We start from the raw sequence: 7,095 nt of genomic DNA, 5'->3' as shown, positions 1-7,095 counted from the left end.
AACCCCTTTCGTGTTCTCTCTGAGTCTCCTCCAGAAGATCCCCCCTTGCTGCCGTTAGCCCTATCTGAGCCTTCTGACCCCCACCCTTCCTAGATCATCCCTTCACAGGCATCCCTTGAGCCCTCTCTATCCATAATAACCAAAAGCTCTTCGAAAGAACATGGAACATCCAATGACATTTACAAAAAACCGGGACCTGGAAGGAAATCATCCAAGCAACACAGGGATGAGAATGCTCAGAAAGATATAGCCATGGGAATGCAAACACCAATAGAATTTTTCATTCTGGGGCATCAAGAGAAAGAGACAAGTCACAAAGAACAAGAGAGGCGAGCACCTCTCCGCATGCCCAATACCCAATGATGAAAATCTTATCTTGGAACAGCAGGGGTTTAGGGAACCCCTCCAAAGTTGCTGCCCTCAGAGACCTAATTCACAATGAAAAGCCATAAATTATGTTGATACAGGAGACAAAACAAGATCAACATGAAATGAGAAGAATAATAGATCAGCAGAAACACTATATAGGATGCATCAGTGACTCAAGAGGAGCCTCCGGAGGAATTGTCACCATCTGGGACAATAGTAAATGGAACTGCACTTCAACAAATCTCCACCAGCACTGGATCAAAACCGTTTTGGACAGCAGAACAGGCAACCATACAGCAATTATTTATAATGTTTATAGCCCCAACCATTACAGAGAAAAGGAAATATGTTGGGATGATCTAAGGGCAAGTATCGATGGGGAGGCAAATTCAAACATCATAGTAGCAAGCGACTTGAATCTAGTCTTGCATGCCAATGAAAAAAGGGGAGGATGTTTTACTCCAGATCCCTTCAGAGGTCGAATGGAGGCTATCATTCAAGATCATGAATTAGTTGATGTTGTTCCTAAAAATCGCAGGTACACTTGGAGTAACCGTAGGATTGGCATCGCCAATATAATGGAGAGGCTTGACAAATTTTTAGTTAACATCTCATACCTCTCTTCCTTTTCTGTAGGATATGCCAAAATCCTCAATACTTTAGCATCCGATCACTACCCTATTACTCTCACTCTAGAAACGCATTTCCCCCTCGGGCCTATCCCATTTAAATACAACCCCCTTTGGAATTGGATTCCAGTAGTCAGAGAAATTGTTCAGAAGGCATGGAGTCAACATGTAGAAGGCTCCCCAGGCTTCATCTGGGAAACTAAATTAAAAAGAACCAAACTGGTGATAAAGGAATGGGCCAAAGAGAATTATAAGGAACCCGAGGAGGTTAAAAAGAAAATTAAGAGTGATCTTGAGAGCGTCCAATTAAGGATTGAAGAACATGGCCTATCTCAGCAAAACAAGGAGCAAGAAAACGCTCTCTATACACAGCTGAGCCACATAAACAGGGAGGAAGAAACCAAATGGCGTTTAAAATCAAGGAAATTATGGCTCCAAGGAGGAGACAAAAATACAACCTATTTTCACAAACAGGCCACTGCTCGAAAGCTTAGGAACAATGTAAGCTCAATCTTGGATAATGAAGGAAATCTGCACAACACCCAAGAGACCATTAGAAAGGCCGCCTCTGAGCATTACAGAAATCTCCTAACCGAAACCAAAGGTGAAGAGGATTACACTGATTTGCTCCAACACTTACCCAAAGGAATCACTAAGGAGATGAACGACAGTCTAAACAAGGAAATTGAAGAAGAGGAAATCAGAAGAGCGATTTGGAATCTGCATCCTGATAAGGCACCTAGGCCTGATGGATTTCCCATCTGCTTCTATAGGGTGTTTTGGGGTCTTATAAAAAGGGATTTGATTACGATGATCAGGTGGATGCAGAGAAAGGGTAAAATAGGAGGGTTCATCAACTCCACCTTTCTTTCCCTCATCCCCAAAGAAAACCGGCCCACTTCCTTCTCCAGATTCTGAAACATCTCCCTCTGCAACTCTTCCTATAAAATTCTGTCCAAAATTCTAGCCTCTCGCCTCAAACCCCTCCTTCCCTCTTTGATCTCTGAAAATCAAGGAGGTTTCTTGCCTAATAGGCAAATAACTGATTCCATTCTTCTTGTGCAAGAAGCCATTCATTCAAGCCTCTCCAGGAAGGAAAAAGGGTTCATCCTTAAGCTTGACCTGGCTAATGCCTTTGACAGAGTCGGGCACTCCTTCCTCATAGCTGTCCTAAAAAAGATGGGATTCGAGTTGGCCTTCATTAATCTTATAGATGCTTGCACCTGGATTTTCCCCCTGATCAATGGCAGACCAAGTGAAGCATTTCAATCTTCCCGGGGTCTTAGACAGGGCTGCCCCCTCTCCCCCTATCTCTTTATCCTCATGGCGGAATCCTTCAGTCAAGCTCTGGATCATAACAGGAGAGTGGGCCTCATAACTGGAATCAAATTCGGGAATGGAGCAAAGAACATCAATCACTCACAGTTTGCTGATGACACCTTGTTAATTGGAGGAGCTTCCACCACAATAGCAAGGAGGTTCAAGAAACTCCTTGACCAATTTATGGGGTACTCTGGAGGCATGTTCAACCAGCTTAAAAGCTGTATATATGGATGGAATACTTCAAATCAGGTTATTCACAGTATTGCAAATATATTTGGTGTCTCCTGCAACCTGGAGTGGACTCATTTCTCTTACCTGGGCATGCCAGTGAGCCTTGGTCCTTTGAAGGCTGGTACCTGGGATGGAATCATTGATAAGGTGAAGAGGAAGGTGCAACAATGGGGATCACTGTGGCTTAATCCACCAGGCCGCCTTATTCTTCTCAAGTCAGGTATCACCTCTCTCCCTCTTTACCGCTTCTCTCTTTACCAAGCTCCTGCTACCTTTCACCACAAAATGGAAGTTGTTCTCCGCCAATTCCTTTGGCAAGGAGGGAAGAACGACAAAAGCAAGTTTAATTTAGTCAGCTGGAAACATGTCATCCAAACCCAAGATAGAGGAGGTCTCGGTATTAGGTCGCCTAAGTTCTTAAATCTTGCCTTTGGTGGGAAAATTGTATGGAGGCTTATTATAGGTCCCTCTTCGTGGTGGAAAAGGGTGCTGGAGACCAAATACCTAAACTTCCCCAGACAGCAACTTCTTGACTCTGATATTCCTAACAGAGACTCCTCTAAAATCTGGCGGCTATGCAAAAAAGCCATTCCACTCATGATCCAGAATACTTCTAAAGTTCCTGTGGGGGGAGCCAGTATCAATATTGGAACAGATAAAATCCTGGGACAACAACCTATAAACATGCATGAAGAAGCCATACCCATCATCAATTTCTTAAACAACAGGGGGATACACCACCTGGACCAAATTTCCAACTGGGATCCCCATTCTCACATTTGGACAGGGTGGTCCTTCCTGGAAATACCCAGCGAATTAAATCCTAGCCTTTGCTATCTGCAGAATCTCCTTCACAGTAAAGCTCCCATTAAGAAGAATGAGAGGGATGGTTTTCATTGGGATTTAACTGGAACAAATCACATAGTCAAAGCAGGCCACCAGTATCTCTGCAACAACACCTTTCCCATGACCTTATGGAACCACTGGAAAATGGTTTGGAAGTCAGAGGCACTCCCAAAAATAAATTTTTTCATATGGCTTCTGCTGAAGGGTAAAATATTAACAACAGAGAACTTGAAAAAGAGAGGCATCAATGGCCCATCCAGATGTCCTAACTGCTACAACGCCGAAGAAACGATGCACCATCTCTTTGTAGAATGCCCCTTTGCTATTGAATGTTGGAAAAGTTTGTCCTTCACTGGCAATTTACCTTGGAATTCTCAACATTCCATAGGCGAAGCAATTCACATCTGGAAAAAAAGATTCCCTTGGAAATAAAAAAGAAGTAACCTGGTGAAGAGAGTATGGAATACTCTCCCTTATACCTTGCTATGGCGAATCTGGCTAGCAAGAAATCGGAAAATATTCCAAGACAAGAGCTCAGCTACAAGAATAGTTTTCAACAAGGCCAAAAATCTCGCCCTGGAAGCTATCTCAATCAAAACCTCAAGCAGGATAGATGCAACAATGTACAGTGTGGAAGAGCGAGAATTTATAAGTTACATTCTGGATAAAAATTACAAAGCCCAGAATGGTAGCATGGTGAATGAACAACGCAGTAAAGAAACCAACTCCTGGAAAATCAGATTAAAAGAAGAGGAGTTTGTCCATTGGATACAAAAGTGCAACAACTTCTATCTTTTTTTCGATGGGGCATATAAATCGAATCCAGGAACAGCCGGAGCAGGGGGACTGATCATAAACGCTAATGGGGAATGCATTCTGCACTATGAATGGGGCCTAGGGAAGGTCTCGAATAATAGAGCGGAAGCGTTAGCCCTGTTTCAAGGACTAACTCAGCTAAGAAAATTGGGGATAAATTTGGCAAGGATCTTAGGAGATTCTTCTGTTGTCATCCGCCTCATGGTCCACCAGAAAGAATCGCCCAACACCCTCCTCCAGCAAGTCATCAGGCGAAATCAATTGCTGCATCAGACAATGGATAACTTGCAGTACTTCCATATCCTTCGTAATCTCAACAAGCAGGCCGATGGATATGCCAACAGAGTGTGTGAAAGGACAGTAGGAAATTTGTGTTGCAATGATGAGGAGATCCATCAGCCCTTGCCATGATCCGAGTCAAGCCTTTCCGCACCAAATTGGACAGTACTGACAAAAAGGATTGGAATCAGACTTATCAGGCCTACAGCAAAATCGCTATCCGCATAGGGATATGGCAAAGATATTATCCTCTCCAAATTCTTCTCAATCTCAATAACCAAGCCGGTCTCTATCTTATCAATCCTGTTCCTCGGGCTTCCCTGGACAGTTCTCTGACCTTTCCGTGCCTCTCTCTGGACTCCCTCTCATTTCTCGTGACCGGCTCTCACCCCTCCTGCCTCTCCTTATATCTTCCCTCCCCTCTCCTTATCCCTGCGCTCTACCCCCCGATTGCTCCTCTCTGCGACTCATCGCGGCTATTCATTCCCGCCTCTGGTTCCAGGTGGATCTACCAATCTTCTAGCTGCGTTGTTATCCAGTTTTCCTCACCTGCCATTGTAACCTGGAAGATTTCTGCTCCCCGCGTTGTTGACCGAATCCATAGGCAGTCCCTCTTCGCCCCCATCCGCCCTCTATTTTCCCCTCCCTCAGCATCAGCTATGGCTCGCAATGAGGATTGTTTGCACTGCTCGGACATGCAAGCTGAGCTGGAAGAAATCAGAGCCTAGCAGCATATCTTAGACAATCAACAGAGGATTTTGGAAGCAAGAATCGATGACCAGAATTGCATCATTAATGACAAATACCGAGCAGAAATTGATCTCTTCTTGCACATGGTTTCTTCTCTTCATCAACAGTTCAACCATTTGTCAAACAGGTGTAGCCATGCGGAAGATTCCATAATGATTCTGAAATATATGATGGAAAAACACAACAATGCAACCCCAAGCTCCTCAAGCGCCAAGCAAATAGACGGGGATGGATACCGGAGGAATCTACAACAAGGCACATCAGACATATTAACATAGATTAGAAATGATTTGCGAATGTCAGTTTTTGCTGCTCCAATACGTAAGAGTCTACAGTAGTTTAGAATTACTTAAAGACAGAACAAGTAGGAGAAGGATCAAGGAGAGATATCTGTTTTGTAACTCCACTGATCCTGGCTGCCCTCAGCACTTAATGTACCTCAGGAGCCCTGACTCCCATATTTTTTTCAGCTATTAATACAACAACCGACTATGTTAAAAAAAAGAAGAAAGGATTTCAAAATTTTAAATCGGGGGCTATCAACATGGGTTTGCTCATCGGATCTGAGCTGATCGCCCTTGAGCCTGAAAGGCTCTCGCGCTGCTAGAATGAGATTAATTAAAATAGTCACGCTGGCCGCAGGGTGGAAAAATTGAAGATAAATCTTCTCTTTTGAGAAAATTTTTGAGTTTTTGTCCCTTGAAAAAGAATTTAATCATTGTTAATGGTTTTTTTGCAGGAGATTTTGACAACATGGTCATTGAATGGAAGGAAAGAGGCCATGAGGCAGAAGATCTCCAGGCTACCCAAGATACCGAATGTGTCAATTATTTGAGGAACTGCGGGCTACTGAACTTCTTCCGAACCCTAGGAATTAGAGCCCAAAATGAGCTGCTACACTATCTGATCAATTTATGGGATGTCGATTGGGAGTTCTTCCTCATCGGAGACCAAGAATTGGAGCTAGAAGTGGTGGAGATTTACTTCATTATTGGATTGTATAGAAGAGTGGAAAGAGTTCAACTCTTTAGATCTCGTACTGGAGGCAAGAGCACCAATGCCCTAATCATAAGGCATTGCCCGGGTGCAGAGACAACAGTGAGCAGGAAGGTGAAGATATTGACCATCGACAATCTTCCCTTGAGGACAATTCTACACACCATGGCCCGTATTTCTGGATTGCAATATTTGCACGAGGTCTCAAAATCACAATTCCATTATGCAGTGGATTGCCTTACTCCAACAGTGTTCAACTGGTGTGAGGGACTGTTGGACAACATGAAGAGGCAATTGACCAAAGGCAAGCGGGGAAACTTCAAGCAGTTCAATTTTGGTTCGATTTTGGTCACTTTCTTTTGAAGCTCATGCCCCTATTTTGGTATTAGTGGACAGAGGTGCCAAATCCTACTCCGCAAGATTCGAGGCTGCTCAGATGGAGTGAGCTCATGCCTCATGGAGGAGGGGGCCAGTGGATGCATTTTCCTCCATAGTTCTTCGGTTGGTTGCATCGACAACTAATCATTGTGGATGACTATGTCTATGCAGGCAAAAACTTTAGATGGGATCCAAATCTACCTCTACCACTGGGTGAACAATGGACTAATGCAGGTAAAACTTGTTTTTTGGAAAATTTTCAAGTTTTATGAGTTTTTGTTAAAGTGAATCAGAGAGTTTACTTGTGATAAATGTGCAGATGTGGGACCAGAAAGGCCTCATGGCATGTCTCCAATAGCACGACGGGTAGCACATTAGATAGAAGATGCTCCATATGAAGAAGGGGCGGATCCTATGGTAGAGATGGAACACAATTGGAAGTGCTCACTCGAGGGATTCTAGAGTATGCGACTATAGA

General features: G+C 43.7%; 1 pseudogene; it reads left to right on the top strand.

The window, feature by feature from the left end:
- The first annotated feature begins 2,321 nt into the window (after positions 1-2,321).
- The window catches only part of LOC149238990 (boron transporter 1-like), a 130,090-nt pseudogene continuing 125,316 nt past the window's right edge, over positions 2,322-7,095 (top strand).

The sequence above is a fragment of the Pinus tabuliformis genome, chromosome 8 (genome assembly GCF_031772625.1).
Source record: "Pinus tabuliformis cultivar Carrire ecotype Pingquan chromosome 8, CPIR1, whole genome shotgun sequence".
NCBI classification, from domain to species: Eukaryota; Viridiplantae; Streptophyta; class Pinopsida; order Pinales; family Pinaceae; genus Pinus; species Pinus tabuliformis.
Note: the sequence above shows the minus strand (reverse complement) of the source record. Positions and strands in the feature narration are given on the sequence as shown.